The 24,189-nt window shown below is 42.8% G+C and overlaps 1 protein-coding gene across 2 annotated transcripts in view; it reads left to right on the forward strand.

Annotated features, from left to right (window-relative positions):
• Nucleotides 1–24,189, forward strand: part of EFEMP1 (EGF containing fibulin extracellular matrix protein 1) — a 46,469-nt gene that overhangs the window by 8,203 nt on the left and 14,077 nt on the right. The window lies entirely within an intron of this gene.

Below are 24,189 nucleotides of genomic sequence, written 5' to 3' on the forward strand. Positions count from 1 at the left end.
GGCTCCTCCCTGGCATTTTGGCTGGGGCACTGCAGCTCCTAATGAGCTCCACTCAGTGTGCTTTGATTCCCCTCCCTGAGAGCTTCTGGAACGTGCAGCCACATCCAGCCCAGCTGAAACTCAACCTGGAATGCACCCCAGGGGTGCCACTAATGTGCCACAGCCACTAATGAGCACTCAGCCCTCAGGGCCAGACTCCAGGGAGCCTCAGAAGTGCATGCACTGGGATTTTGGAGCCTCTGCACGAAGCTGGGATCTGCTCCTATGGGCTCAACCCATTTCCTAATACAGACACAGCCTCAAATACAGCCACAGATGTTCCCTAGCCATGGAAATGGTTTTGAGAGCTTTTTGTAAAATATTGTATCATCCCAAGTTTTCCCTCTTCCTGTAGGTAAGGAGTGCTTTTAAAAATGCTTCAGGGCTCCTTGTGGCTGCCCCATCCCTGGAAGTGTCCAGGGCCAGGTTGGATGGGGCTTGGAGCAACCTGGGACAGTGGAAAGTGAAAGGGGTGGAACAAGCTGATCCTCAAGGTCCCCTTCCAACCCAAACTATTTTGTGATTCTGTGAACAGCACTAGGCCTGTTGAGTCTGAGGATAGGGTGAGGACAGAGCCTATGGCAGGAAAAATAAGAACTGGTTGGGTGGTTTAGGATGGCAGTAGCTCCAAGAGCTCCCTCAGGCCGTGTGTTTGCAGCACTCCAGCGAGTGGGGAACACTTGTTGCCAGTTGTAGCCACTGTGAGACTGACCTGGTTGCATGTGCCACTTCAGTGCTAATTACTGGGACAAGCCATAGGAATTCTGCAGGTCTAAGAGGATCCACAGAAGGACACAAGCTGACACTTTCACACAGCTCTCTGTTCATAACTTCCAATTAATTCCTTGTACATTTGGATACATCATGCAGAGATCATCTTTCATCAGCCCATCCCCAACCAACTGTTCAAGCTGTTAATCTGTGAAACTGCTGCATTCTGTTGCAAAGCAGCATCTCTTTAGCAGCCCTCAGGGTCCACAGGGGCGTTCACAAAAACCCATCTTGTTTTGAGGGCCTGGTTTTGGGCATTTTTGAAATCAGGCCACTCTGAATCATCTTCCCATCTGTGCTATTTGCACAGCTGTGGGTGTCAAGTCAAGACCTTGGAGAGATATTCTCTGTTCTGTCTGACCATTTTACTGTGAACATCCATCACAAGCATAAATACTAGCAGCTGCTTTCCTTTCCTGAGTCAGTTACTGCTTTCCCATTGTCCTGACCCCTGCAGGAATACACTCAGTGTGTTACAGTTAAAGATTCCTCCCATTTGCTCATCGTGCTAAGTGTGCTAGAGGCAAGCAAGCTTCCCTGAGTTGTATTTACCTTAGCTTCCTGAATTGGGATTATGCAGGCAAGCACTGGACTTCAAGTTGAAGTAAACTCATTAGCAGTTCTCATGGCTTCCTGCAGCAGGAGAATGGGATCACACAGTAGTCACCTCGGCTGTCATCCTTGTGGGCTGCATTTGTTGACTTTAAAGCCTGTTGCCTTAGTAGCTCAGAGGAGGCTCATGTTTTGACAGACAAAACACAGCAAATGGATTCAGGAGGCACATGGCCTGAAGAAAGTCCAAACTCCAGCCATCTGTCCTCCTTCAGAATTCCTCTCTCTAAGCCGGAGGTCTTTTTCACAATGCAATCAGGAATAACACAAGATAGCAAAGGGGAAGAATGTGCTCATGCCTGGTCCTGACTTGGCACCCCAGAGTACTTGGCACCCCTTTAAACAGCTCAGAGCACTTTTTTCTCTCTTGAGGAATTCCCTGTACCTGTTGCAGACACTCAGATCTGTGCATCCCACAAGGCAGGAAAGCCACACCAGGAGTGAGGGCTGTCACCTGCTGCAGCAGAGGGCACGGAACAGGACTTGGGGCAGCACAGGCTGTGCTCCCTGTGCCAAAACCTGCTCTCAAAGGAATACCTTCCACAGCATCCCAGTGACACAGGCACTTCCCCCACCAGTGCCAAGGCACCCTGGCAGCTGCTTGTAGCACCTCTCTCAGGTAATTTTATGGTGACACTATTGCCACTGGGGTGTTGTCACTGTGCTTGCTCTGAGCATTTGTTTCCTCCCAGTCTCCTGCACTGTCACTCCTCAGCCTCCTGAGAAAGGCTCTGTGCTCCTCCTCTCCCCAGTTTTTTGCTCAGGATGATTTTCTCTCAACCACCACTTTTTTCCTCCTTTTTCTAACCTGATTCCTACTTCAGATTAGTGTATAAAGGAAGTGCTCTTACCCGTGTTTTATTTTCACTCTTGTAGTTGGGGTTACTGAGTCACATTTGCTAGAACGTTTCTGAAGGATCTCAGCATTGCAGACACATTTTTCAAAGGTCCAAGATTTTTCTTGAGCATCCCTAGTGATGGAACACCAACTTAGGAAGCTGAAAAACTAGTTCAAGAGCTGAAATTTGAAGCTTATTTTCCTCATTTTATTCTCTTTCCAAGTGCTATCTCCCTTCCCATGCTGGCCAGGGGAGATGATAGCTGCTGTTTCTGTGTGCCAAAACAGCCCTACAGGAAGAACAAAGCTTCCTGCAAAGGCAGCAGAGGCCTCTTTGATTGCTCCTGCACCACCCAGGGATGCCTGTGCTGCTCTCCCTGTCCTTTGCTAGGGAATCCCATCTGCTGCCCTGCAGCCAAGCCCAGCAGTGTCCAGCACTGCAGGAATTCATTCAGTGGTGGTCAGACTTGCTGCTTTGCCATTTTCCTACTGTCAAAACCAGTGGGAGTGTTGCAGGACTCCCTCCTAGCGAGATATTTTTGGTCTGGTAGAAACCACAAGGAGAGTGTAATTTTTGAGTTTCACCTACCAGGTTGCATCTTAAACATTCCACATTTTTTGTGGTGTAGTCAACTGCTCTTGTGCAGCACTTTGTCATGGCAACCCCTTTGTGCTGTGTCTGTGTTAACTGGGATTAATGGAAGCTGAGCTTGACCAGCTCCTTTCATTGTACTTAAAGAATATTTATTCTTTTCTTTCCCCTCTGTGATGCTTTTTGAGCTGCTTTTTCTGGGCTGTCATCATTTATGCATGGTCTAGAATAAGTCATGTGAAATGTAAGCCTCCTTTGGGCTAAAGGTTCTTATCAAAGGGAATTTTGCCACATACCTGTCAAAGGGTGCAGATGCTTCTGTCCACAAGGTTGGAAGATCTGAACTGGGCTTGTAAGATCTCTGTTCTCTCTATGACAATGGAATAGGTAATCAGATATATAAAGTTCATGAGTAAAAAGTACAAAATTTCACAAAGAAACATCTGTTTCATCTTTAATTTGCTAAATTTTGTTTTCATAGCAGCCAGCTAGCAACAGTTTTGGAGAGAAAGTTATTTGCCATAATTCAATAGACAGCAAAATGTAACCTGAAAAAAAACCTATACTAAATATACAGGAATGCTGTGTGTACCTTCTTTCATCTACCTCTTAACTTTTCTAAAAATACAAGAGGGACTTGCAAATTACAGAGCTCTGAACTATTTTAGCACACATGTAGTTATTATAAAATACCTTTAATGCTCATTCCCATTTGTGTCTCATTTGTTAATCTGAAAGCATGTTAAAGGTTGGTCCTGTTGTAAGCAGAGTAGAGAAATGTCTAGTTTTTGTTAGGTATAATTATATGATCAAAGCTGAAAAAAGTGACTAAGAAAACATTTGTTGCACACACTTTTATAAGCTACGGTGCTAAGAAAAAGTCCTTGAGGCTCAGAAATTAATTAGAGCTTTCCTGGCAAAATACATCCCAAGCTCTTAATTAAGCATTTTTAAAATTAGATATTCAGTAGCCCCTTGTCTGTTGCTGTTGCTGAATGGCTTAAATAAATAACTCCCAAGGGAAATTCTTCAATGGAATGACAAAGGATTCAGTGTGTGAAGGTCTGGCTCCTGGGAAGAGATGTTTACTTTGGGAAACTCTCAATCTGGCTTTATTAACTCCTGATTTACAAAATTCATGCCTTTGAGTGGACATTAATTAAGCCTGTTCTGATGAGCTCTGAGCAGGAGAAGATATTGCTAAGCCTTCCTTTACGAGCTGGATTTAACCAGAAGGAAACTCTGGTCTGGTGCATGACCCAGTGTGAGATGATTTAAGCAAATCTGACCCTGCACTTGAGCATCTTATGGGATATAAACCCCCATAATGCCAGAAAAGCAGTAATTTGGACAACTGATTTCTGAATATCTTGCAGCTTTATAAATTTAGAAAGAAATCCTTATCAATACTGTAACAGCCTACTGTTGTCAGAAGTACTTAGAATTGGGAAATACAAGGACTTTTGACAGGTAACAATGTTCTGTGTGGTTTTAAAGAGGTTCCCAACAAGTTAACATTTAATAACAATCTTACACAGAGCAAAGGAATCAAACAAGGCAAAGTGAGCAGAAATTTAAGTGTTATTTTAGCTGATGTGACCTATCTTATATAAATAAAAACCAGGACAAACAACCTCTCTCCTGTCTAAACTTACTCTGGGGAGAATTTTAAGTGTCTGGGATACAGAGTAGGTAGAATTAAATACCCTTTTGGAAGCAACAAATACTTGCTTGTAGTTTTTAAAGCACTTTCTTCATAAATTAATTTGCTCTCAAGGGACTTTCTTATCAGGAGCCAGTTCTCCACAGAACTTGGAGATGACAAAACAAGGACTGGGTAAAACAAGGACTTGTGTGTCACACGTTGGGTGAGTTAAGAGCAGGAATACAGGACTATTTCACAGGGCAGTGAGCACAGAATCACATCAGAAATAAGCAGGGCTTTGGAGCAACCCCTGCTCTGCCCCTGTGGGCTGTGGATGACACCTGACTTCATTCCTCCCAGAAGTTGTTGGAGACTAAATCAGGAAAGAGAGCAGAATCCAAAAGTCATTCCCACTTCCCAAGGGGAAAGAAAAATCGTGTTCTTCCCTGACATCATCCTGCCTGTATGTACTCTGCATCCAGACCTTCCTCAGACTTATCTGGCTTAACTTGAAGCATCAAGAGAGATTTTCTTTCCCACTCTCTCCTTATGTGTTACTGGAGTAGAAAATAATTTGGGGATGGTTGCAATACCCAAAGATACTGCTGACATTTCCAGCACTTTTTCCCTGGAGCAGAAATCACTGTACAAGCAGATAAAAATTATAGACTTAACACCACTGAGCACCTCTTGGCTTTCTGGTGTTTACAGGAGCAGCAGAACTTTCCAGCTTGAATTAACACGAGGTGGAAGAGAGTTAGAACCACACTCCTGAGAGCATTTGTGCAGGAAAAGTTGGGTGCAGGAAAATTTGGCTGAAGGAAAAACACCCACCCATTTTCCCCATTGCAAACACTGACCATTATTTAAACAATCCAGAAACTGTATTCATAGATTTTAATCTATTAATCAGCATGTGAAAAAGGATGATTTTGGGGAAGAGAAAACTTTTTTGTGTGTGTTCCAAGACAAAGTATTCCTCTGTTAGAAACTCTGGCTCTCTATGCCTATAAAAAGGGAAAATTTCCCATTTCTAGACAAGACATTTTTACAAAAATTGCTTCATTATGTATTTAAATCCAAACATTCTCTCCATTCTGGTTACATTTTGAGTTCAGTATCCACTGTGAGGAGAATCTCTTCCTTACTATGTATGCAGATTTATAAGGCTCCAGGCACCTTTGAAATAAATTGAAAGCACAGCCATGTAATAGAGCCAAACCCCAAAACCAGCCAAGGAGATCCACCCAGCAACACCCTCGAACACCCTCAGCTCTTCCCCTAAGCACAGCTTTAGAGTGCTGGTCTTGATCTTGTCTCTGCTTTCTCCACCCTCCTAAAAGCTTCCTGGGGGATTCCCCAGCTCCAGAGCCATGCAGGGGCTGTTTGGGATGCAGGAATAATTCACTTGCTTGGTTTCCTTCCCTCTCAAACAGCTCAGGAACAGGGCAGCTGTTTGCAGAGCCTGGGACAGGGGGATACTGAAAAATAGGAGCAGCAGGAGAGAGCAGCAGCTTGGGCATGAAGAGAGGTTTTAACAGTAGATAGCAAAACCATGCAGAAATAATCAAGGCAGGCTTGTAGCTGCTTTTTCCCACTTTGAAATTCACAGTTTGAGCATTTGTGATGCTGGAAGGTGGCATGGTTGGAGAAGGAATTGCTTCCCAAAATCTCTGCCATGGGATGGGAGTGAGGCCAACAGTTTAGGAACTTGATCAAGCAAAGATCTGCACATTTTATACAGTGAGAGCAGAAGTTAAAAAGCAGCAACTTTTGAAAAGGTTAACAAACCTAATTTATGCTTAGGGCAGTCCTCAATTCTTAATGGATGTCAGGATGAGTTTGATTGTTGAGGAGCAGACTGGTGATACCTGTACTTTTCTGAGGTATGTCCCAGTGCCCACTTTGAGAAAGCAGAGTCAGTATGTTTTCCATCTCTCTGGATTTGGTGGCTGCTATCTGTGGCTGAACATCAAGCCAATTCCCCAAAGCTCTGCCTAATCAGCCTGGTGGACATCAGATGTTCAGTCCCATAATGGAACCACTCCTGGCCCTACAGGCTGCAGAAGGTTGGGCCTTTTTTGGAGAGCACAGATCAGTGTAGTTTTGTTAAAAATTAAAACCACTGGGAAATGCAGACAAAAGTTTCTGTAATTCTGACAAAGTGGTGTATAAATAATCTGATTGTTAGCTGTCAAATGCAATTTCTATATCAAAAAGAAATCAGGTATTGATATCAGAACATTGTCATCACAGGAATCAGGGTTTGTTATTGTGGGGGAGAGCAAGCAATACTGAAATTCAGTGACACTGAGTACTGGCACAGCTTCCAGGGGCCTCCAAGTCCCATTCTCCTGAACAACATGTGCATGGAGAAATAACTGTCCTTCACTACAACCAGCCTCACGGGACATGCACCTCCTACCTTTAGGGCTGGATTTGATGATCCCTTTTAACTCAGAGTATTCCATGGTGTGTGACTCAGCCAGCACATCACGCCCCACAGTTGCTGTGTTCAGTGGTGCATTTGGGACAAAAGCAGCAGCAGGAGCAGCTTATATCATTCCTTGCATTTGATTCTTTGCTTTAGTATCTGTCACGTCCGAGCCAGCCAAAAAGTGGCCTCAGCACATTCTGGCTGGTGAGGCTGAGGGAGCCCCAGGGGATCCATTCAAATGCCTCATGTGTGACCAGGAGGGGCTGAGGAGCCACTGCACAGCCTGGTCCTCAGGGTGGGGTCCCACTCCTGCCACAGCCCCCAGCAGGAAGCTGGAAGCAAAGCATTAAAGACACCAAAGGCACTGGTTGGGATTTTCACATACTCAATGGTCATTGGGGAGTTCAGCCAGCAAGAAAAACCCCAAGTGTGTAAGAAGAGGAAAAACAGCAAAAAGGCAGCAGGAACCAAAAGTGGTTTTTCATCTGGCTGTAACACTGAGAGCAGGACAGCCGTGGGATGTGCCTGGATGGAGCCCATCCCCATGGAATGCACCATCACACACACGGCTGTTCCAGAGCTCCAGAGCTGCCTCTGTCACACACAGCCAGCTTCAGACAGCATTACTGTCCCATTGGGATGCACTTGGGATGGGCTGCACACACAACAGCCCTTAAAAACTGGAATGATAATATGCAGGTTTTTCCATTCCTATCATTTGTCCTTAATTGAAAAATTAAATGCTTATGTCCCATTGTTAACTGTTCTTAGCACTCATTTCACAGTTTAGCCCAGTGGTGACCAACTGGTTTCCTTACAGTTCTCTTAATTCACAGCTGGGCTGAACTTACTTACTAGGTTTGAACTAACTTAGTTAGGTTGCATTAAAAAAAAGAAGTTGTTTGACAGTCTCCACATGATTTAATCAGAAACCTCACTGCACTCAACTCCTGCCTGAAAAGTCAGAGGAAAGAAAGGTAGCAAAGCTCTCCATTCTGATTAATAGCTTAGAGTATGTTTACAGCAGCCCAGTTCAGGTGAGAAGGAGCCTTGGAAGGTCTCCAGCCTGACATCCTGCTCTGCTCTCTGAGATCAGACCTGGGAGATTTATCCAGTCAGGGCCTGAAAAACCCCTGGAAGTAGAGCACAGAATTTTTCTGGGCACCTGTTCCACACCTTGATTGCCCTAATGGTGAAAAAAGTTTTCCCTGTACCTAGAATCCCTCCTTACAATTCAGCCTGGATTGACAGACACAAAAGAGATGTGCTAAAAATGCAGACTTGGGGGGAAAGCAGGTTTGTTTCCTTACAAATGTGTAAGTGAAAAAGTGTTCTCCATAGGGGGAGGTAAGCCCTGATTTTGAATGAAAACATTTTTCTGAGGAGCAGACTGGCTGAATGTCATTCCCAACCTCCCATGACCCAACTCCCACTCCAAGTGAATCTCTGCAGCTTTTTAATTTCCAGTTAAAAACAACAAAAAGATAATAATATCAATGTGTATCCACAAACAAGGAGAGAAGGGAAGTTTCACTGATCCATGACTGTGCTTACTTGAACTCTGAATAACTGCAGATATTTTCATAGCTAGTGCCTACCAAGCTTCTCAAAGCACTGAGAGAATATCAAGACTGATTTTAATAAACAAAACCACTGTTTGTACTTTGAAGTGTCACATTAAGACACCTTCAGTTGCATTCCAGCATTTAAAGCACACATTTAGATCCCAATATTTTCCCTGACACCTTTGCACATGCCTCAGTTTACACAACTGCTCACTGCTGGCCTCAATCAGGTTGTTGCTAGGAACTTTTATTTTAAAACCCCTCACTAAAAACTTGCCAGAGCAAGCCTGCAATACCAGGCACATGCTGATCCTGCTCATGGGTGGGTAGGAAATGCTTGAGAGTATCGGAGGGAGTAGCCTTGATCTGGAGGAATTGCCTGTTTACTCAGCTTGCAGCTCCATTGCTGGGACACTTTTCAGATCCCTCTGCTGAATATCCCAGCTTGTCTCACATCTACCAATGCTGCCCCCCTTTCAGATACCCTTCAAGTCTTGTTTCTCTTCAATTCCTTACTCTCCCCTCCTCTTTTCTTTATTAAGCTCTTGGCAACGAGGGCCAAAACCTGACTGAAAACAGCAGTTCACACTGTGGTCCTGGATAAATTATGGTACAATTAGCAACGTCACTTTCAAAAAGTTAATGAAATAAAGCTGCTCCTTTAGGGAACCAGATACTTTACAGCTGATGATTTATGGTGACTCAAACAGGACTGTGAATTTGCAGTGCCAGATGAGGCCATGCTGTCACTTCTACTCACTAAATACCTCGTGCCACTTCTCTAGGAAATGAGGCCTGGCTTGGTTACAAGAACCAGCTCCTCAGTATCTTCTCTGTAAAATCTTATCCCTTCTGGAAGTTGAATTTCCAGCTTGTTGATGATCTGCAAACCAGATCAGTTTTGTCCCTGCTGAGGAGCAGATGGATGCAGGGGCTGGTTTGGGACAGAGTGACATGTAACTGTGCATCCCCAGAGATCTTTCCAGGAACCTCTCAGATTGCTTTTCTGCCTCAAGGGGCCTTGCTCTCCACCACTGGACATTTTGGGCAAGTACATGTGCATGTAATAAGTGTGGAGCCTTGTGGGGTAAATAAAAATTCCTGCACAAATAAGTGGAATAATAAATCAAGCCCAAGAGTCTAAAGGCGATATGAAAAATTGACCTGTTTGCTGAACCTTCTCTAGATAAGAGGTCATTGTTCTTTGTTTTGAAAAGATTTTTGTTTTTAATATGTATTTAGCCTTACTTATCTATTATACTTTGCTTCCTTTTTATTTTCCTTTCATTGAAAACAAGACCTAACTCCTTAAAAATTGTTTGGACTTGATCCTAAAACACACTGAACACTTCCCAGTCAAGAAAATAACAGGGTACAATAACCTTCATGACTTGGATTTCATTTGTCAGAGGTGTTTTTGAATGTCTGAAATCCCTTCAGAAGACCCTCTGGTTATTGGCTGAGACATTATTTCTTTTCTTTCGTGCTTATTTTTTTTGCCTGTCCATGAAATTCCCAAAGCAAACTAACAGTTTGTTAGATCCTAAATAAATTTAGATACAGATCTCCCTACAGAGGACGTTCAATTAACTGCTAGAAACCAATCTTGTCATTAGTCTTCCACTGGTGTTTTGCATATTTATTGGTAGCATCTGATTAATTAAACCCAGCCTCCAAGTCAGGGCAGTTGGTTAAATGCTCTCCATGAAAGTTTTCAAGCTACTGAAGCCCCAGTGTTTTCAGCCTGCTAAAAAACTTCCTCTCCTCTTCAGTAGTCCCTATTATAAAAACTTATATCTTGAAAAAGCTGTTTAAAAAAAAAAAATCTTTACAACCCACAACTTTCATTACCTGGTTCTTGCTGTCCTCTCTGTTTGCTGCTTGAACATTGTCCTGGGTTTTGGTTCAGGGCTTGGAGCAGCACAACAAGGGAATCTTTCTCCACAGCCAGAGCTTCTGAAAGCCAAGAGCAGAGAGAAATCCAGGCTGGACCTCCCAAACTCACCCAATGAATTTGAGGTTGATTAGCTTGGGAGAAGGCTTAGTGCTGCACACATTGGTTTGGGGTATCCCAGCTAACAACTACAATTGCATAAATAATAGGATTAGTAAATTACTTTTAAAAATTACTTTTAAACACTCCAACTTTAGAATTTTAAGCAATCCCCCCCCCCCTTTATCTTATAGGTAAGAAATGAATGTGCTCATAGATCATTTATTCTTTCTCCACTATAAAAAATCTTCCTAATCCTCCGCAACATCTCTCCTGCCTTCACCTTTTCATTCTATTCCTTGCTCTTGGCATTAATTACTTGGATATAATTAACCTTCCCTAGATTCATCTTTTGCCAGTTCACCTCTTGCCTCATCAGTTCCTGGAAGGCAGCACTTGCAGGAGGAAAGAGCCACCAGGCAATTTTGTTGCCATCCAGCAGCTCAATGAGGATGGCGTGGAGCTGCCCTTACCTGCTGCATGACAAAGCTGAGTGGGCAATCAATGCACTGGAATTAAATCCATCTGGAAGGCATTTCAGGCAGGCAGGCAGGCATCTCTGAGAACCCTTGACTGCTTTTTCCAATAGCTTTGATGAGAGTCTAAATTGAGAAATCTCTTCTCCCATCCTGCAAGAATTTATGAGCAGAATTTCTTTTGACCATCCACCACTGGCCTGTGTTCAGCAGCATCTGAGGCCCTCATGTTTCCCTGTGGATCCTGCCCAGCCATGAACCTCTGCAGTGGATTTTAATCACACATTCATGGCTGTCTGCTGAGAGCTCCAGCCAGCCAGGCAGTGCCAAACAATGTACTGACAATGTCCTGGGCATCCCTCAGATGTGCCTGGATGCAGGCAGGCATCCCTGGCACTTGGCTCATACATTCCATTTGCAAGAGCATAAAGATCTGGGATCTCATGCCTTTTAAAGAGGGGAACAGAACACACAAAGAACTGAGCAAAAGCCCTTTGGGAAAAGAAAAAAAAAGTACTAAAAAGGTCCTCAATGTTTTTTCAGGAAGGATGGCTACAAGAAAGATGGAGAGAAAATTTTTGCAATTAATTTCTTTGCATTGAGAGAGTAGGTTTACATCAGATATCAGGAAAAAAAAATTCTTGGCTTGAGGTGAGCCCTGGCACAGAGAAGCTGTGGCTGCCCCTGGATTCCTGGAAGTGTCCAAGGCCAGGTTGGACAGGGCTTGCAGCGAGCTGGGACAGTGGAAGGTGTCCCTGCCCGTGACATGGGGTTGGAATTGGATGAGCTTTAAGACTCCTTCCACCTCCAGCCATTCTATGTTTCTAAAGCTTCCCACTCATCTTTCTTCCTGGGGCCAGAAGCAAGAGAAGCATCTCAAGCCACAAAGTATTAAAAAAACTTGTCCAGTGAATCTGTCAAGGCTTGTTCCTTCCCTTCCCCCTGGTAGCTGCAAAGGCAATTCCTTTTATTCCTGCCGTTCTCTGGAGGCAAAAGCTTGGTTTGGACGGGCACCAGTGCTAATGATTGTCCCACAGAGCTTCTCCCTGTGTCCTGGAGCTTTCCAAGCCCTGCCAGAGATCCAGGGCTCTCCTGAGGTGGAGCAATGGCCCAGACCAATGTTCCCTCCTCGGAGCCTGTCCTTGGCTCTGCTGCTCACGGAGCATCAACACGTTCTGGGGAGCACCCACACTTGGTCACAACCACAAATGGCTTCAAAAGCAACAATTTTCTTTAATTTGGTTCTAAAGTGCTCTTTCAGGAATTTCATCAACTTACAGGGATTAGCAGAGATTGTTGGAGGAGCTGCTTTTCTCTCATGACCACTTTGCAAAAGCTGATTTTCTCACCGGGCTGTGTCCTGACAAAGCCTGGTTGTCTCTCCATGCTCCCTTACCTGTGTTCTGTACATTTTAAGATCATCTGGAGACTTGCACAGGGCTGTATCTATTTTAGAGTGTTTTTATTGGCAGCTGGTGCATACTACCATGCACCCACGTGAACAAAATTACAGAGCCCGGACAACTTTTGTACAGAATTCCTTTGGCCACGGTTTCTCTGTGGGTTTCATTTGGCAGAAGTGATATCAAGCAGAAGTCTTCCCCTCAGCTTCTGATGTCAACTAAAATGCACCTTATAAATAGAAAACACAGGCATTAGGAGCAGTGCCTTTGGGCAATCAGCCACCTTTGGGCTATGGGAAAAATTCAGTTAGATATGATTCATAAATATAATGAATAGGGTGCCATAAACTCGCCTTGCTCTTCACAAACAAAGGCACATCCTCTGCCTTGAAAAATTACAAGGGCAGAACCCAAAGGAACAGGGAAAGAAAAACAGAAGAGTGGGAGATTTAAGGGAGAGAAGGAAAGTATAATTTTGAAGCCCACCAAACAATGTGTGGAGCAAAACTCCACTGCACCCCTCTATGCCCCGCTCCTGCTGAGCTCCAGGCTGGCTTTCCAGAGCTCACCGTGGAAGACATTTCAAAAGGCACTCACAGTTTGTTCTTCAGGCTCTGCTTTAGCTGAAGGCTCCTATTGATTACAGCTGGAGCTGGATCAAGCTGGGGCTGCCTGTGCTCTGCTGGCAGCCTCTGCTTTGTAAATACCTTTCATCTCATCCAGCAGTGATGATGATGTGCTGGGATGATGTGGCAGCAATTATTTATCTGCTGCGTTGGGTTTTCTCCTCCACGCTTGCCAAGAGCCCTGAAGTCAGGCCATACAGAGGGATGCTGACATCTTTACATTTCCATTAAATCTTCCTGCTTCTTCTGAAGGAATTCTAACAGCTCTATTGTCATTTCAGCAGTCATTTCTTTCCTCACTCTCACACTGATAGATTTGGAAGCACTGAACCTATCCCACCAGATTTAGCAAGTTTAAACTCGTCACAAGTAACCTTGTTATCTGATAGCAGTCCCCAAAGGAAAACCTCTCCAAGCCTCCCTTCTCCCAGGTTTCTGAGCATCCTGTCTATATCCAAAGATGAAGCAGGAAAAGCAGGCAGGGTAGGCCTTGGTTACCCTCTGAATGGATTTCCACACTTGCTTAATACCATGTAAATACTGACAAATAAAGCATGGATCTTGTCAAACTTAAGAACTTAGCAAATAAGGAGCATTAGAAACAGCAAATAGAGCTGAAGTATCTACTGCCAAGTCAGTGAGAGATCCCACGTCCTGCCTGGCAATCACTCTAAATACATCCTTTCTCCCACTTCATGTGACCTTTCCAGGTCAGCAATGTTGTGTGTTAGTTTAATATTTTAAAACTGGAACTTTACTGGTATTTGGCCTACTTTTTGCTATTTATTTTCTAAACAAATGATAGCCACTCCCATCTCAAGCTAACCTTTTAAGCTTCGCCAGGAGTCTGTGAAGATCACAAGGTATTAAAAAAAAAAAAAAAAAAAAACACCAGAAAAAGAAAAAGAAAAAAATCACATGCTCAGGCAAACAAAGCAGGTTGCTGCACTTCCCCCTCCCTCCAGCCCTGCAGCTGGATGTTCAGAATGCTTCAGGAGTTCTCCACTTACTCTAGGAAACACTGCTGAAATCTCATTTGCAGTGAAAAGTGCCAGGATTATGGTAGCACAGCATCTATTCTGAGGCAAACCCATGCAACTTCCCAGCCAAACACCAGGGGAAAAAAAAATAAAAGAAAGAAAGGAGCAAAGCTGTCCCAATTGCTACTTCTACTTGATTGCTTAAAGGCAGCTGGGAAGGCAGATCCTCAGTCTGAGAGCAGAGCACATCCCAATTTTAAGGCAAAGGAAATTTGGAAGAAAAAATAACTCTCTCTTCCCAAGGAAACTTCTGGTTTTTAGAATGTTCATTTTTATTTATTACTGACTCATTGAAAGAACAAAGTATTTTTTGGTGTCTTTTTTTTCCTTTTTTTTTTTTTGTTCCCAAACACAGAAAAAAAATGTGGCTAAACCCCAGAAAAATCTTAGAGTGGGGCCAAAAATAATAATAATTTTCAGTTTTCAGAATTTTTTTGTCAGGTTTTTGAAAGAACAACAAATACTTCCCAAGCACTGCTGTAACTTACTAACTCCAGTGGACTGCACACCCTCAGTTTATTTCAGTTACCCCTCTCATCCATCTCCCCTTTTCCAAAACCTCCCCTGGGCTCCTGTCTTGCTTTTCCCATGTTCATTTTCCTTCCTTCATTCGTACCAATACTGCTTTTTCTGGGTTTTTTTTCTTTTTTTTTATTTTACCTTCAAAGGATTGATTTCTTTTCCCCTGGTGCCTCTGCCTCACTTTTGATCCTGCCTGGCTTTGCCTCTTGTATCTATTCTCTTGCAAACAAAGAATTTTTAAAACTTCAAACTCAATTTTAAGCCCTCTTCATGTGAAGAATTACAAGGAAAATTGAATTTTCCACTTAAGTTCTAAGGAGGAGGCAGTTAATAAGAATTCTTAGGGAAAAACAGACAAACAAAAATTTATAAGGTCCAGTTCCTGATGGTTTTGTTAGATCAGAACTGCCTAACACTGCTTGTTTTTGGCATAGGCAAATTTATATTGCCACAGAAACCTTAACTTCTGCACACCCTTTCACTTCACTTGAACTGTGCAACCTGAACATTGTGTTTTTCTATCCCAGCTCTTCCAGTCCCCTCCCATCCCCAGAGTATATTTTGGACCAAATCAACTGATGTGTCTTTTTTTAAGTACTATTTCCATAGTTTGCTTTTACTCTTCTATCATTCAGAAGCTGTAGGAGGCGTGAAAGTGAGAATTTCTTTTAACCATTTCTATTTCACAGCCCAGTGCCTGCCAATTACACTTTAAATAAGTTTTAGATACATTTCTTCAAAAGAAGCATCTGTGGGTACATCCAGCCACGTGCTAAAAGTATCACATAACCACATAAGAAAAATTTAGAACTAAATAATGCCTTCAAAGGCATTTCTGAAGCTGGAACAGCATCAGGAATCTGCTTATTTACGTGGGGAGCTGTGGAGATTGCAGCATGTTGGTACTGCCAACAGATAGGATGATTAGTGCTAAAAACAATATCATCATTTAGATAAGCCCTCTCCTTTGGAGAGCTGCTATTGAACTCAGCTTGAACCTAAATGTTCTCAGCTTGGAAACTGGAATTCCTAAAAAGGCTCATTCAGCCTGCAAAAGCTGAAGGGGAATGAGATGGTATTGATAAAATGGGGCTCATATCAAATATTCTAAGTCACTTGTCCTACATCCGAAGTTCCTTCTAAAGGTCCCTTGTTTCTTGTGACAGCAACACATCCACTACCAAAAAACCCCCCAAATCAGGTTCTGTGCTTCTGACTGGGACTAAACCAGTGGAAGGCATGCCAGCACACAAGATAACCAACACTTCTTGCAGGAGCTGTTTTCTGAGCTAAGTCAGAATGAAAGTTGATTTTTGAAGTGTGCCCTGAACTCACTTTTTGGGTAGATATTTCTATTTTCCTTTGCAGGGATCCAGCAGCTGCCAGTGTAAGTGCTGTGAAAATGCTTGCAAAGCTTTAATGAGCTTCAACTTCCTAATTAAAAACCACAATGAGCTTTCAGGCCTTGATTTCCCCAATATTACAGGTTGTAGCAGTGATATTTTGTTCAGTCAAGCCCAGCTAAAGGAAAATGCTTACGAGGTTTCCAAGGAGAGAAATAAACAAAATGGAAATGAAGAGGGAACTTGGAACTTTCAAGTGTACGTAATTAAGAAAAAAATACATCCTTCAGATAATTCTGGAAAGTATTAGGAGATATTCATAATTCATAAGCAGTTGTTTGGTTTTCTTTCAAGCAAGGGGGCAGCTTTACATCAAACACTGACTAGCTTTTCCATTAACTTAAGTAAACAAACCAGTATGTTTCAAGTTAACTGAACATCCTTTTTTATTTTTTACTTTTTTTAATAACTGTGTGAATTAGAAATAAGAACAAGACATTTACTTTCAAATAGGAAATTAGTTTGCATGCTATTTCTTCATGTTAAAAATACTTTGGAACACTCACAAAAACAATGTTAAGTTGAATTTATGGAAGTGTTCCATATCAGTTTTGAAGATGATATGCCAGATGTCGGGAGAACTCTTTCATCTGCAATAATGGAATAGTTTCATCCACCCTTGTTGTTTTTGAGCACAGTCCAAGTGTATTGGTCATCATGGGTGGGTGATCCCCACTTGGGCAGGCATGAACCAAAAAGCACAAGTTGTTAGACCTCTAGCATAAAATCACAAGAAAGCAACAGCAGGAAATACTCTGCTGAAAGTAAAAATAAGCTATTGCAAAATGTAAATCAAAAAGTTTACCATTATGACAACTCATGTTTTGAAGCACTTAGAGACTTGCAGATACATTGCTCTGAATTAGTGGCTTGTAATGACTCCATTTATGGCTCCAGCAAAAATAAAGCCAATTATACAAATTTTAAATGAATTTAGATCCATCAAAAGCATGGAATACTTTTGTTTTCAATGAGTGGGAAGACTAATGGTTAACAATGTGGTCTTCTAATGGGGGATTAAAGTGCTCTTCCCTTTGAGAAACTTTAAACACAAGGACACATTATTGTCCATGCTCTTATTTTAACAATACACAGTGGAGTAACATTGGATAGGAAATCCTTTTGGGAACAGTTTTTGGCCTTGTGGCCTCAGACTAACACCATATCAGCCACACCACTCTCACTTGCAGTGATCATTTTAATGTGTTACCAATGTTTTATGTGGCACATTAATTCACTGTGGCTGTGGTTAGGTAATGAGGTATCCACCTAATATCATCTAATTCCAAAGGATCTTGGAATTAGGAGCCATTTCCCATGTGCAATGCACCTCCCAGAGTGCTTGGTGTGTGCTGGAGAGGGAAGGAGCATCTCACACAGAGGGAAAGAGCAGGAGAAAGGAAGAAAAGCATTTTCAAATGCATCACTTCATAGCTTCATTCATTTTTTTCTCCCTTCTCAGCTGCCTGCCTCTCACAAGCATGTGGGAGATGTTCTAGTGCTGAAAGCCATGGTTCCCTCCTTTATTGAGCTGTTCTGGGTGATAAGTCAATTTGCTTTGGACATACCAGAGACAATAGATAATTGTGACAGAAAACTGCAGGGCAGGCTCACTTAGGCCAGCTTGTTAACTCTGGCCTGTTCATAGAAGGATGCTTTTCCTGTACCTTCCTATTCCTGGAATCTCTGGGCTTGAGTAACTTGCCCAAATCCACAGAGGTTGCTCTGGACACTTTTGCAGTCCAAATACAAAAATCACACAATGAGTTGTGGTGCATTCAATTCTCTTTTTGCACATTTGCCACATCAATTTACCAGATTTACCACATCAATGCTTTCCTTTGCTTCTCTTGTGTTCTGCCATGACCCCCAGGAGCAGGAGGAGATGAATCCACAAGGAACTTGCTTTGCTGCACTCACTCTCAAATGGGAGAGGGGAAATGTTTCAGCACACCAAATGGAGCACAGTTTTTCAGGAAAATCTCATTAATTTAAACATTCTACCTCACCTATTTGCTTTAAATGTAGGTCTTGGCTCTCACATCTCTTTTTCCTGTGCAAACAAGTATTTGTGCAGGTTACCTTCGCTCAACTGTGAAAACTTGTTACCAGGGCAATCGGGCCAATATACCTCACATGAAAGGGCAAAGGAAAATTTAAAAGGGAAAAACCAGCAAAAAAGGGGGAGGTTTTGGGCTGCTGCAGAGCTGTGCAGAATTAGAGAGGGTCCCTCATGACACCACTGGAAAGTGACAGCACTTGGAGTGATGGTCTCTGCATTAGCAGGTTTTGCCACTCCAGAAATGGGAAATTTCTCAAGATATTTCATCTCCTGCTGCCTCCTACCCTGATGTTATGTAACAGATCTTATGCTGGGCTCTACCACCATAAAGCACAACCTCCCAACACCAATGAGTTAAAAGCTGTCTGGGCATCCAGCCCAGATGAATAACATTGCAAATGTTGAAGGAAGTAGCAAGGGAAATAGAAAAGCCTTTGACAGAAATTGTTGATAGCTTGCTAAGGCTGGGGAGGGAACCAGGGAATTTGGAGGTTGCTAATGTTGTTCCTATGTGTAAGAAAGGATCAGGGAGGATCCAGGAAACTACATAGCAGTGAGGCTGGCTTCAGTTGCAAGAAGAATATAAGGAATATAAATAAGGGACAGAATACTTAATTTGGTCAAATAAAACAAGCCCATAGTCATGGATGAACTGTAGAGGTCTAATTTCTCCAAGTATGTTATCTTCAGGTGGTTCTTTCTGAAAGATGCCAGTATGAAACATCTTACAGACAGAACAGAAGTTAATGAAGTGGTCAGAAAGGGAAAGTTTTGACAGAAGCCTGAGTTTAAGTAAATTGTCAGTGATGCTGCAGCCCCGTGCAGATCACTGTGTGGCTGATATCAGACTGCCTGGTGCCATTGCTGACGTGGGAGCTGATGTTTGCTCTTCAGATGAATCCATTGGAAAAACAGACCAAGTCATTTTCTGGCCTCACTCACACTGAGAACTCAAAAAATTTAAACCCATTAAGTAAAATATTTATGGTTTACATTCAAAACAAATTGAGAACAGGTTCACTGCAGCCCATGACAAGTGCAACACTGACATTGGTGGGACCATCATGGATTTGGATTTCTATGAATCATTCAGTGGGGACAGAAACAAGAATTTCCATCCCATAAAGTATTTTAAGAGCCTTCTTTTTTTTTATGTGGTGGAATATTAAGGTTGCTATGGACCAGGATAGAGAAAAGCAACCTGGAAACATTTTGTTTGGACAGAGGAGGATGTACACAGAGAGCAAGAAGATGCTGTAATATATGCTGCAATGTTTTGAGAGCCAGCAAGAAGCTGAACACTTCAGTCACAGGAGCAAGACACACTTGAGTTAGTTAAGAAAACATTTCTCCAGCTCTGAGCACAACATACAGGTGTGTGCTGGAAAGGAGGAGAAAAGCTTCAAGTGGCCTAAGTAAGATGAAGGTGGATGTGGATAGCATTTCTTCTCCAAAAGTCCAAAGCCCTGGTGAAATGCATCTCCTGGTTTTATGTGCTGCTTCTAATGATACGAAGCAAATTGCAGAGATTAAGCTGTTGCATAAGTGAGTGAGCAACATGAGTCAGGGGGTTTGGGAAATGTGAGTCACAGAGGGAAGGGAACGGAGCCAGGGCTGGAGCTGAGAAAGAGAGACTAGCAAGAAAATTTTAAGGATCTAGATAAGAGCCTGAGAGAACGGAGTGCAGGGGAGAAGCAGAAAAACTATCTCTAAAAGAGGGAGCCATACATAGGGAAAGCTATAGCTAAAAAGCAGGTCAAACAAAATTTTTGTACACAACTGTGGTTGAAATCCACAGCAGGCTGCCAAAGTCAGCAGTGGAGGGACAGAATGGTGCAAATCACTTCAAGAGGCAGTGTGGGCACATTTTTGCAAAATGAGGGAATCACTGGGTATAGCCATTAGTGAGGCTTGTGGAATTAAAACTATGAAATGCAAGTTGATTTATATTTTGAAGGAATACAGGAGGGAGCTCTGCTGCCCTCCATGGCTCTCACACCATGGCTGTAGCACCCTGCAAACCTCAGACACTTGCCTGTGCAACTCAGAGCATTCTCTTAGCTCACAGAGAGTTATGGATGGCACAGACTTCCAGAAGGAGCTTTCTAGAGCAGCCCTGGAAATTGCTGCAAAGGCAGAATTTACATCAGGGTGAGTCACTGGGGTCTGAAGGCCCTATTTACCACAGCACAGCTGAGGATTTACATTCACATTTCTGGAGGGGCAGTGGAGCTCACATGTCACTTAACTGAGACATAGTGTCCCTAATTGTTGTGTTTCTGCCCCACTTCTCCTTAGACTCTGACCTTGACTTTAATTCAAAGATTTTATACAGCAAGTTAATATAGGCTCACACCACCCAAGCCATTCTGGGCACAGCAAGGTTTGCCCAAGCACAATCCTGCAGGAAAAACAGAGTGAGATCAAAGACTCTGTTATGATGCTTTATGGATCTGAACTCAAAGTGTTCAGGGAACCTGAATTCTGTGCTTTGAAAATCCTCAACTTCAGAACTGTCACATCCTTCCAGTGCAGTATTCTGGATGTAACTTACAAGCAACAGACAGAAATTAAAGTAGTCAATCTGAACCCATTTTGCAAATAGTTTTTCTAACCAAAGTACAAATAAATCCCTTAATAAATTCGATTTGGGGTGGCCTAATGAAAGACTACATAGTCCCCTCAGTACAGTGATCAAGACACTGAAGGTAACCCAGCTCCATTTTTAAGTAAGATTGATCTGCAAAAGGATTGTTAAAGACACCCAGACTATTTCAAAAAAGTTTTTCCACCTACACAGGATGTAACTGTCCAGAGGAAAACTGTCTGGGAATAAAAATCTGAGAACCTTATCAATCAGACTCAGAGATACAGTGAGTTTAAGAACTAACCTGTATTTCACAGGTTGCATGCATCAATAATCAAACACCATTCAGGTTTTTTAACTAATACAAACTTACAGCCCTTGTTTATGTGTAGTGAACAGCACAACCTTTAGAAATGTTAGTGAGATTAGAAAACAAAGAAAAAAAAGAGCAGATCACTTTCATTACTAGTTACTGGTGTAATTTATGTGGCTTACCTAGACAAACAAATGCTTGTACAACATCTAGAAATGAAATTTAAACAAAGTGATGAGGAATGATTTGGGAGGGTTTTCAGGTGTTTTCTTATCAGGCAAGATATTTGCTTAAGGCAGAAGCCTCAGCTGTGGAATGAGCTGCTGAAACAGTTCTGGAGATGAACTTTATCATGATGACACTAAATTTGGAAAAGAGGATGTAGAGGAAAGATGCTCAAGAATGAGCTTGTAAAAGCCCCATATTTTCTTTCTAGATCTGTTTCTTATACTGCACTCATCACTGTGGTATCTTGAGTGCTTTCCAGTAGTGCATTAAGCAACATGACAAACATCTGTCACATGTTTGTTCTCTCACACTCTCCCCAGAGGGACAAGTGTGTGCAGTGGAGAGCCTTGTTTTAATTTCTTTAATTATTATAAATACACATGCACGTAACACATTATTAAACATTCGTGCTGCAGGGGAAAGGTCAGATAATTTTATCTTGCTCTCAGGATTAGAGCGGGTGAGCTCTGTGGTGTTCCTGTATCACACCCTTGCCCCACATTGCAGTGTCTTCTCAGAAAGCAAATCATGGCCATGAGTGTCTGCACCAGGCAGAAACCAAAAGTTTGAATTCCCAATGCCTCATTTACTGTTCCCACTCAAGACCAGGGATTCTGTCAAGAAACAACAAATGGAGTGAGGTGGTAGAATTTAGGGAAGATTGTCTCATTCCCATGTTTGATACAGACTAAAAGCAGGATTTAATGGAGCCTCAAAATCACTGTCAGGTCAGAGGGCACTGTGAGAGTCATGGTAAATCTAGGAATTTCATGGATTGGAAAAGTCTGATTTCAACTATGGAATGAAGACCTGGGAGTGAACGATTTCCCTACAGGGGGGATGTAACTGGGAAAACAACCTGGAAACTTGAGTTTGGTCAGACCTTGAAGAACTGCAGATAGACAACCTGCCTACTCAAGAGCCACAAACAAATTGTGGGAATCCCAAATTAATCCCCAGACCCCAGTGTGGGGTGGTGCCATTTCCCAGGGGCAGAGAAGTAGGTGTGCCTTGATAAATAAATAACTCTGCCTCTGCCACCTCAGAGAGAAATGGAGCTGCTCTGCCACATGCCAAGGAAGCTCCAATATTGCTGTTGCTTCCCTCTGGTGACTCCCACACCTCTGTTTCTCCAGTGACTCTCTGGACAGTTGGGAAACAGACTATTTCTGTAATGGACAGTGATCTGGGTCACACTGAGTGCCAAGAGCTGGAGCCTCCTCTCTGGCCTCACTCACAGGCAGAGCTGCAGCATCGCTGCTAAATTCACCAGAGCTCCTTCCCATACTCCACAAGGGCTGGGCTGCTCTGGGATTGCACCAACACAATCCACATTTGGCTCTGCTTGCAGCCGGGAAATCCTCACTCACTTCCTCACCCCAGTATCAGTCACAGCAGTAGGACACATCTGTAACTATTGCAACACTGGAGATGCCAGCACTGAAGCCTTTCCAGGTGCCTGCTGTTCTCCTCCCGCCCTGTTTCCCTCAAACACAACCTCTAGGCCACCAGCCTTGCTCTACCAGCATGGATTTCCCTGCTCAGGTGGGAGCAGACCCACTCCAAGCATGGCAACCTTACCACCCTTCCCTGGGGAAGGCAGGAGGCTGCCTCACTTCCCACACCTTTTACCAACCCACATCTTGGCCAGAACATCAAAACCCTCCAAGGGTTTCCAGATGGGGAAGCAGCAAGCAGGCAATAATTGTTTTGCTGTCCAGCTGAACTTACCATCAGGAACAGCCAAAAACCATGAGTTCAGAAGTAAATTTATGAATCATTTTAGCTTGAGTAGCTTATTATCCAATGCATTTTAACTAATCTATCTTAAAAGGCAACTTCATGTTTACTCATATATGAAGCTCCTAAAGATCAAATAAACCTCCTTTGTTCCAGCACAGTCTACAACAAAAAGGACTGGAATTGTACAAGTATTTTATTTCCAGCTTTTGTAGGAACTGGGAGTACAAAGCTCATGAGGTCCCTGCAAAGACTTGCCCTGAGCTGCCTGGTGTTGGGGTGGCAGGAGGTAGCCAGACCCAAAAGTCTTCTTCACACCTGGGAATGTGCTTTGCAGTGTAAGGACACAGCAGTGAGCCCAGCAAATCCTGCACCAGCACAGCAGCTTCAGGACTGACACTGGGCAGAAATGCAAAGAGCAGCCTAACTTCCCTGCAGAATAAAGGGAAGATGTATGTAAAATATTTGGACATTTGGGGAGAGGGTAAACGTTAAGAATTAACTCAAACTGTTGATGGTTTATTTTTTATTGAATCTTGTGGTCGAATTTGTTTTCATTTGTTATGAGAAAGAATCCATCATTTTTTCCAAAGCACCACCCAGAATCTGCCACTGGTGATGTTCTAACATCCCCAGTGCCTATACAAATAGAGAGGTCAGCTGAGATTTGTAAACTAGAGATCATAAGTTTTAAGGAATTTGTTTATTCAGCCTAGAGTCTCCAAATTGTGTACGATGCCAAAATTAAAAATTCATCTCACTGAACTGTGTCATGTTACAATAAAAAGCTCTCCAACATTTTGGATGTTCAGATGAGAAAGCAAATTGCAATTCATTTGTCAGCACATGCAGTTTAATTATAATTAAGTACCTCCAGCAGTCATAATGAGCAGGCAAAATGAAAATGCTGTTTTTATACTTGTATAAACCTGCATTGAGTGCAAACTAAAAGCTGCCTGAATTACTCTGAAAAGCATCGGGCTAGAACTTGCAGTTTTAGCTGTACTGAGCAAATACAAACACACATAAACTGCTTCCAGAGACTTGAACAGATTGACTGAATTAGGAGAATTTTCATGGGAATGACAAGAGGCAGATCTCTTCCTGATGAGAAGGCCACCACATACCCAGTTCCAAGTCCCTGTCCAAAGCATGGAGCACGGGAACCATGCAAGAGATCAGCAGAGTCCTTTTAGTACCAGCAAAACAACATATTTCTGACTCCTTTCCTTCTTGAGAAAGAGCTGAACTACATTTGCTGAAATTTTCTGGAGTAATTCAGCATGAAGCATCCAAC

The sequence above is a fragment of the Molothrus aeneus genome, chromosome 3 (genome assembly GCF_037042795.1).
Source record: "Molothrus aeneus isolate 106 chromosome 3, BPBGC_Maene_1.0, whole genome shotgun sequence".
Lineage (NCBI taxonomy): Eukaryota > Metazoa > Chordata > Aves > Passeriformes > Icteridae > Molothrus > Molothrus aeneus.